The 8,638-nt window shown below is 42.4% G+C and overlaps 1 protein-coding gene across 1 annotated transcript in view; it reads right to left on the reverse strand.

Annotated features, from left to right (window-relative positions):
- Positions 1-8,638, reverse strand: part of ssrp1.S (structure specific recognition protein 1 S homeolog) — a gene marked incomplete at its 5' end in the record, with an annotated part of 147,136 nt that overhangs the window by 112,914 nt on the left and 25,584 nt on the right.

The following is an 8,638-nucleotide window of genomic DNA, read 5'->3' on the forward strand; positions in this document are numbered from 1 at the left end:
TGTCTGTCTGTGCCTGTGTGTGTCTGTCTGTGCCTGTGTGTGTCTGTCTGTGCCTGTGTGTGTCTGTCTGTGCCTGTGTGTGTCTGTCTGTGCCTGTGTGTGTCTGTCTGTGCCTGTGTGTGTCTGTCTGTGCCTGTGTGTGTCTGTCTGTGCCTGTGTGTGTCTGTCTGTGCCTGTGTGTGTCTGTCTGTGCCTGTGTGTGTCTGTCTGTGTGTCTGTGTGTGTGTCTGTGTGTGTGTCTGTCTGTGCCTGTGTGTGTCTGTCTGTCTGTGCCTGTGTGTGCCTGTCTGTGCCTGTGTGTGCCTGTCTGTCTGTGCCTGTGTGTGTGTCTGTCTGTGCGTGTGTGTCTGTCTGTGCCTGTGCGTGTGTGTGCGTCTGTGCGTGTGTCTGTGCGTGTGTGCGCCTGTGCGTGTGTGCGCCTGTGCGCGTGTGCGTGTGTGCACGCCTGTGCGCGCTTGTGTGTTTGCGGCTTGGTGCTTTGGAGTAGAAAGCTATGCATACCCAACAACCCCCCCCCCCCCAAAACTATGTAAATGTGTTGATTTTGCTGTATCTGAAATGGCAGAACTAATAGCTCAAATAGGGTGTCTACATTTTGGGGAACCTATATGCCATATGCTTCAATCAAAATGTTCAGTGGAATTCTGGCAATGATAGTTAGGGTGTTTTACATTGGTACCTAATGGTGTGAGAGATATGATGCTGTAGATTGCAAGCTTTGAGGTAGTTTAAAAAAATTCACTAATTTCTATAAAAAATTCTAGCTTTAGGAAAGAATTGCATCTTGGTAGTTTCGCGTATATAGATATATTTACTCATTTTTGATTCGCCAGGATCTGCTATTTCTAATAATTTGTTGTTTTCTTGGGTAAACCTACTGTTAGTAGAGAGTTTGGCCTTACAATCAGAAGCATGCCAGGGGAGCGGTGCTTTGGAAATTTGGTAGTGTACTGCTTGGAGATTTTGATCTATACAAGTGAGAAACCTCAATAAAACTATATATATTTGGTATGGTCGCATTCAGGAGACGTAGAACTTTCCAAATCTGCTGTGTTCTCGTCATAAAATAAATTGTGTTTTTGATATATGTGATTGTACTATGTGAAACATGATTTTTTTTTTCATTTTATTAGACACTTAGAAGCCTATATCTAGCATATTTTGAAAGCTCAAGTTGTCCTGAAAAAAAAAAACGATATATTGTTTTCCTGGTTAAACTTAAAGACCCCACCCCAGGAAAGGCCCTTAAAGTGAGAGAGTACGAAATGTCTAAAAACTGCTTGCCAGTAAATGTTCGCATTTAGGACAAATCGGCTGGCAGGGAAAAGGTTAAACCTCTGAGATAGCCTTTTGTAGCCTCCCCTCAACCATGATACTGTTTTTAGAACTTTTTGAGAGTTGCTTTGAGGATCCCATGCTGTCACTCTTCAGGAGAGTCAAACAGAAGCACAACTTGCAATTGGCAACCTTAAATACCTTTTCTCCTGACACAGCTGCCTATGAAGTTCAAGGCTAATCCAACCAATTTGGCGTTGCCAGTAATCAGTATTGAACAGTTACATGCTTTCAAATTAGCAAAATTACAAGGGTATGCAAATTTTTGCACAGCCAGTTTTTCACATTTGATTTAATTGCAGACATCTGAATACGGTTTCACTGAAATCTTTGTTCAGAAAACACCCAGTACTTAGATTTTCCTGGGAAATGAAAAACATACCAATGTTATCTTTTTGTTGAAAGTGGAGTAAATTATTATGCAGGCTGAGAGGGGTTCCCAAATTTTTTATTTATGACTGTATATGTTAATTGAATCACAAGGAAACTTTAGAAAAAGAAGTGATCAGAGTACCATCCTGACGGCTATTTACATTCTAACCTGAGGGAGGCAGTTCGGGGAGATTAGTTGCCACGAAGAAGAGGAGATGTCACTGGGCAATTAATCTCCCCGAATCTGAGCGTGTGCCCTGACCCTTAGAAACACTACGATTGTTTACAATTGCAACAAGCTGCTGTGTTGTGTACTGCTCAAAGTACAAGTTACATAGAACATATCAGTTCCCCTCTGCATAATCTTATTGGATTCTATTACAGAGCGTATCTATTATGTAGCCTGCACCTTTTCTTTTTTAGCTTGAATATCTACTCCCATGGTAACACAGTAGCTTATTTAGATTTAAACTATAGCTGTCTTTTTAAAGGAAACGCATAACTTTTACCAATGCATAGCAACAGTAGATTATATATGAATTACTTAAAAAAAAAAAAATTGGTGTTAGTACACAACATACAAGTAGTGTTACGCTTTGTTTAGCACTGCCAAAGCTCAAAAATATAAAATATATCCTTTGGCGATTCAGAACCAAAATCAAGGTTAAGTTACATTAATCAAAGACAACTGGAAAACGTAAAAACAACGTATTGAACACGACAGTTTCTAATCCGTAATATATATTGCTAATGGGGCTATTGACATGAAATTTGCACCAGATGTCAACAACCCAAGTAATCCACACCAACAAATAACGCAAAACAAATGAGTCCATAAATTAAGTTAGTTGTAATAAAGTGGAATAACACAGGGTATAAGTATTGAACATATGAAGAAAAGGAACAAAAGGGCATGGAAAGCCAACAAAACCTGTTGAAATTGGTCAGTATTTAGGAAACAATCCTGACCCCCCCATCAGTGCAAATACCATCAGGTTTAATCCTAATTGATGGCCTATAAAAAGGTTTCTCATTACCAAGGTATCGCACAAGAAGCATCACATAATGAGTAAAAGCAAAGAGCTCTCTTAAGACCTTTGCAACATTATTGTTGCAAAACATACTGATACTGGCATTGGTTACAGACATATTTCTAAGCTTCTGAATGTTCCAGTGAGCACCATAATAATGGGGCCATAATCAGTAAGTGGACTTCCACGACCAGGTGCTCCTCAAGATTTCTGACTGAGGAGTCAACAGAATGATCACAAGACATGTCCAAGAGCCAAGGATCATTCGCAGAGAGCTTCAGAAAGAGCTTGAATTAGCAGGTAGAGATGTTTAAAAAAAAAACAAAGTAATGCACTCAGCTGACATGGCCTCTATGCATGGTCATGGAGCAAAGACACCACTGCTGAAGAAAAAGCATGTTGAAGCTTGTTTAAAGTTCGCTGCACAACATTTGGACAAGCCAATTAAATTCTGGGAAAGTATAGTCTTGTCAGAAAAGACCAAAATTTATCTCATTGGATGTCATTGCACACACCATGTTTGGAGGTGAAATGGCACTGCACATCACCCCAAAAACACCATAACAGTGAAGATTGGAGGTGGGAACATCATGGTGTGGGGCTGTTTTTCAGCATATGGCACGGCCTTCATATAATTGAAGGATGAATGGAGAAATGTACCAGGATATTCTTAATAAGAATCTGCTGCCATCTACCAGGATGCTGAAGATGAAACGAGGTCGGAGATTTTAGCAAGGCAATGATCCCAAACACACAGCCAAGAAAACTCTCAATTGGTTTCAGAAGCTGATAGAATGGCCCAATCACCTGACTTGAACCCAATTTAAAATCTATGGAAAGAGCTGAAGATCAAAGTTCATAGAAGAGGCCCAGAACCTTCAAGATTTGAGGACAGTTTGTGTAGAAGAATGGACCAAAAATTAAACCTGAGCAATGCATGTGACTAGTTTCTCCAAACAGGAGGCGTTCACCATATTATACATTCGAATAGCCCCTGTGAGTAAAAGCATTTTTGCAGATAATCTTTATTAGTTTAAATGTTCCAAATTGAAGCTACATACCTGTAGCTCTCTCAGCTCTCTGTAGGGGGATTTCCTAGCCTGGGACTTGGCAGGAAGCCAAAAATGAATAAATAAATCACACTGAAGTGGAAGAGGATTACATAAAAGATTTAAAGGAGAAGGAAAGCTACAGAGGCATTTTATTGCCAATAGACTAGCTGCAATAGTGCAAGCTAAAATGTTATATTTATTCTGTAGAATGTTTTACCATACCTGAGTAAACAGCTCTAGAAACTCTGTTTGTTTAGGATAGGAGCTGCAGTATTAACATGGTGTGACATCACTTCCTGCCAGAGTCTCTCCCTGCTCTGGGCTCAGATTACAGTAGAGAAGGGAGGGGTGAGGGGAGAAGAGCAAACTGAGCATGCTCTTGCCCAGGGCAATGAGGTTTAAGCTGAAAACAGGAAGTCTGATACAGAAGCCCATGAGTACACAATAGAAGGAAAGAAATGCTGTGTTTCTTTTGACAGGGGACTCAGAGCAGCATTACTTTGGGGGTTAACTGGTATATTTATATAGACCTTTCTGATAAGGCTTACTTAGTTTTAACCTTTCCTTCTCCTTTAAGGCACATATATTAGAAGTAGTGTGCCTCAGTCATGGTTGACATGCAGATGATGCAGTTGTGGAGCAGAATGGTGTAGTTTTGTGTGCAATATTGCAGAATAATAATATCCAAAAGCTATAGGGTTATAATCTAATACGGATGCAGCAATTTATGGGGAGGTTCAATTGGGTATGATCCAATGTAATAGAAATAGTATAGGATCCCAAACACTGGTAAGCAATAAACAACAATGACAATTATTAAGGCAATTAAATCTGTAGAAATAAGTCAGATCAACTGGACTTGTATGTGGTGCCTTCTGCTGTGATTTTTGGCATTTTCAAGGCCCTTCCAAAGGAGGTAGAGCTGTTTAGCCTGTGTGAACACTGTATAGTGCTGGGTGTTGCTGGATTTCAGATCTGCTTGCCATTTCTCTATGCTCTCTAGGCAGCTGATAACAGCCAGTTACATTTTTTAAAAGCTCTATTCCAGCTTGTTGCGCATCCTTAATGTCTACCAGGAGTTGAACAATAGTCTTGTTTGGTGGGTAGTGATGCTACAATTTCAAGTACATAGCATGTCATCTGGCTGGGGATAGAGTTAGTGTGGGCCCTCACTGACCTCTGCCATATAAGTCTTGCTGTTTAGTATTGATAGGACTGTTGAAGACATGTTCAACATCTCTGTTTTCTTTGAAAGCGTGGCTCTTTGACTTATTGAATATCTCTGTTCATTTGCCCATTTTGGGGTAGGTAAAGCAATTCTAGTCAGCAGTTTTCAGGTCCATGGAGCAGAAAATGATTAGCTGATTAAAGACGTGGAAAAAATGGAAAACTACCATTCGAATGGATCGAAGAATAGCCAAAATGGCAAAGACTCAGCCAATGATCACATCCAGGAGGATCAAAGAAGGGCTAGAGTTACCTGTGAATACTCCCATTATTAGTAAAAAGAGAAGGAAAAAAAAAAAAAAAGACGTGCTGAAGAGGTTACAATTTGCCAAAGAACACATTAACTGGCCTAAAGAAATGGCGCAAGATTTTGCGGACCTATGAAAGCAAGATTCTTTTTGTGTCTAGGGGCCACAGACAGTTTGTCAGACAAACACTGAATTTAAGCCACAGTACACTGTGAAGCATGGTGGGGCAAGCACAACGATATGGGGATGTTACTAATACTATTGTGTTGTGCCTACTTATTGCAAACAAGGATCGGTTTCAATACATCTAAATAGTTGAAGAGCTTGCGATGCCTTATGCCTAAAGAGGAAATTCACTTGAAATGGGTGTTTCAACAAGACAATGACCCCAAAACACACTAGTAAAAGAGCAACATCTTGGTTCTAGACACACAAGATTGACGTTATGGAGTGGCCAGCCCAATCCCCAGACCTTATTCCAATAGAAAACTTGTGGGGTCAAAAAAATGCTGTTTCTGAGGCAACACTAAGAAATGCAGAAGCATTGTAGAATGTAACAGGTGCCAGAAGTTGGTCAACTCCATGCAACACAGATAGGCAGCAATTCCCAGAAACAGTTTAGAATCTAATAGGTATCACTACAGAGATTAAAGGAAACCTGTCACTTTTTTGTTGACAGTAGGACTGTTATTAAATAGTTAACAAAACTTACATATTTCCGTCTTTTTCTAAATAAATGTAATTAAGGCAGGGTTTTAAAATTGTGCACGAGACTCCAAAGTCCCGACTTTCTGAAAGTCGGGCGCAAAGCCTCATGGGAAAAACTGTAGCTGGCTGAAATCTCGTGAGATTTTTGCTGCTCGTTGGTACTGTGCGATGCGTGCTAACCAGCTATACAAATAAAGTTTTGCTTGATGCGGCGGGGCATGATGGGTACCCTCCACTGCAGGGATTCCGTGTGGCGTAGCTATGACGCCTGTTAGTTACCCGGAAAGGAATCCTAAAGAAAGGCATGTGTTAGGGGACAGCGCTTGTTTTATTGCCACGCACCGGACGGCAAATGTTTATGGGTAAGTAGGGAGCTTAGTCTTTCTGTCCGGCCAGTGTCACTCAAGGCTCCATGCTGCTGGAGATGTGTCCCGGCTCCGGTGTATTGGCACTTCATGTTGTGTTTCTAGAGCCGGGGCTGTGCATACCTCCCAACTGTCCCTCCCTGTTCATTACGGAGGGAAATGCCTGTTGAATGCTGTGCGTGTGTGCTGGAACTGTGCGTGCACTGTGAGTAACTGCTTGGCTTGGAGGAGGGGTGGATTTAGGGAGGCTGCAGCCGGCAAACTCTACTGTGTCAGTTACAGATCGAGTGTGTGAGTTGTGTGTGTGTGTCTGTCTGTCTGTCTGTATGTGTGTCACTGTGTGTCTTTATGTGTGTGTCTATATGTGTCACTGTGTGTCTGTATGTGTGTGTGTGTGTGTGTCTGTCTGTATATGTGTCACTGTGTGTGTGTATGTGTGTCACTGTGTGTCTGTCTGTATGTGTGTGTCTGTCTGTATATGTGTCACTGTGTCTGTCTGTATATGTGTCACTGTGTCTGTCTGTATATGTGTCACTGTGTCTGTCTGTATATGTGTCACTGTGTCTGTCTGTATATGTGTCACTGTGTGTCTGTCTGTATGTGTGTCACTGTGTGTCTGTATGTGTGTGTCTGTATATGTGTCACTGTGTCTGTCTGTATGTGTGTGTGTCTGTATATGTGTCACTGTGTCTGTCTGTATGTGTGTCACTGTGTGTGTCTCAGAAACGGAACTAGAGGGGGGCGGGCCCTGGCGCAGGACGCGCAGCCGGGCCCCCCTCCGTACACCCAGAACTGGCCGGGGAACATGCGGCGCGCGGACTGCCGGGGGGCCCTGAGGGGGTGCGGGCACTGGCCCGCTCGCACCCCCTGCTCCCCCGGTAGTTCCGCCCCTGGTGTGTCTGCATGTGTGGACTTTGTCTTAATTGTTACAGTTGAATGTGCCTTTAATTAAAGGTTTCCCGCTGCTTTAGACTATCACTTTATTGTCACTACGGTGCGACTTGGTGCAAGGAATCGTGTACTAGACTCCGAGTAGGACCCTTCCATAATACCCCCTGTTAATTGCTGTAAGGCTAAAAGTCATCCTTGGAAGCAAATGACAATACTCTCCCTGTCCTAGTTACTCTGCATCTCCTGCCTTTTGTTTATTATTCTGCCTTGCTATAGCATACCCCCCAGCAGCTTGTAAGTGTCATTAGTGCATTGCATTGATGAACATGGTAATTAGGGGGTGTGGCCACAAAATGGGCGTGGCCACAAAAAATTTGCCGCACTACGCGCGCCGCAACTTTTTGTCCCTCTTTTCATTTACAAAATGTTGGGAGGTATGTAGGACAGTGAGAGTGGATCTTAACGCAGGGGACTATGCAGTGTTTCAGTGGCCCCTGTCTGTACAATAAGCGTGCCACAGGTAGGTGCTTCAGGGCACAACTTTCATTTTGCTGCACTGTTGAACCTAAGACTTTGGGCTCTGTCAGTGTCATGCCCAAGGTCACCATGGCCTTTATTATGGCCTTTATTTGCATGTCAAGTGTTAATGGGCAGGGTTTTTACAGGGAAGCCATAACAGCCTCTGAGGCATCAGTCATTCCTTCAGTGTAGCGTTTAATGGCCAGATAATAAGAATGGCCAGTACCTCAGTGTTAGGCCTCTCATATTAACAAGATAGGTGATGACTCTAGGACTCAGACTTAAATTGTTTTAGCAATTATGAATAAACTGCTTACTTCCCCCCAGGCATCTAATGTAGAAATAAAAACCATGCCAACCTCAGGTTATTTCAATCTGTCAGGGACCATAACAAAAATTGTGTAAAATCAAAGAAAATTGAAAATCATGGAAGTGCCCTTAATTGTATATCTCACCAGGGGGCTGTGGAAAGGTGACATCCATATCGGTCATCTGAGACGGTCTGGAGCCACACCATTTGGGCAAGGAAGCTGGGCCAGTCTGTTCTTTGATCGGCTGATCAAAGAACAGAGCTGTGGACCTAGAGCAGCAGGGGGGGATAGCTAGTAGAAAATTATGGATTATAGGAAAGTATCCATATCTCCTGTGTCATAGGATTCACAACCTTATAACTTACATATTGGTTATGAGGAGGTCACATGCTTCCTAACAATACCAAACAGGGCTAGCCTATACCCACCTGTTAGGAGGGCTGGTTCCTGGGGGACTGGAAAGTGGGAACCTATTAATGTTTGGTATTGTTCTTCTTGCCCACATATGGATCACAGTCTTCCCAAGTTTTTATTATAGTATTGGGTACTGGCAAGTACCCATATTGTATTAAGGGATAT

The sequence above is a fragment of the Xenopus laevis genome, chromosome 7S (assembly GCF_017654675.1).
Source record: "Xenopus laevis strain J_2021 chromosome 7S, Xenopus_laevis_v10.1, whole genome shotgun sequence".
Taxonomy (NCBI): domain Eukaryota; kingdom Metazoa; phylum Chordata; class Amphibia; order Anura; family Pipidae; genus Xenopus; species Xenopus laevis.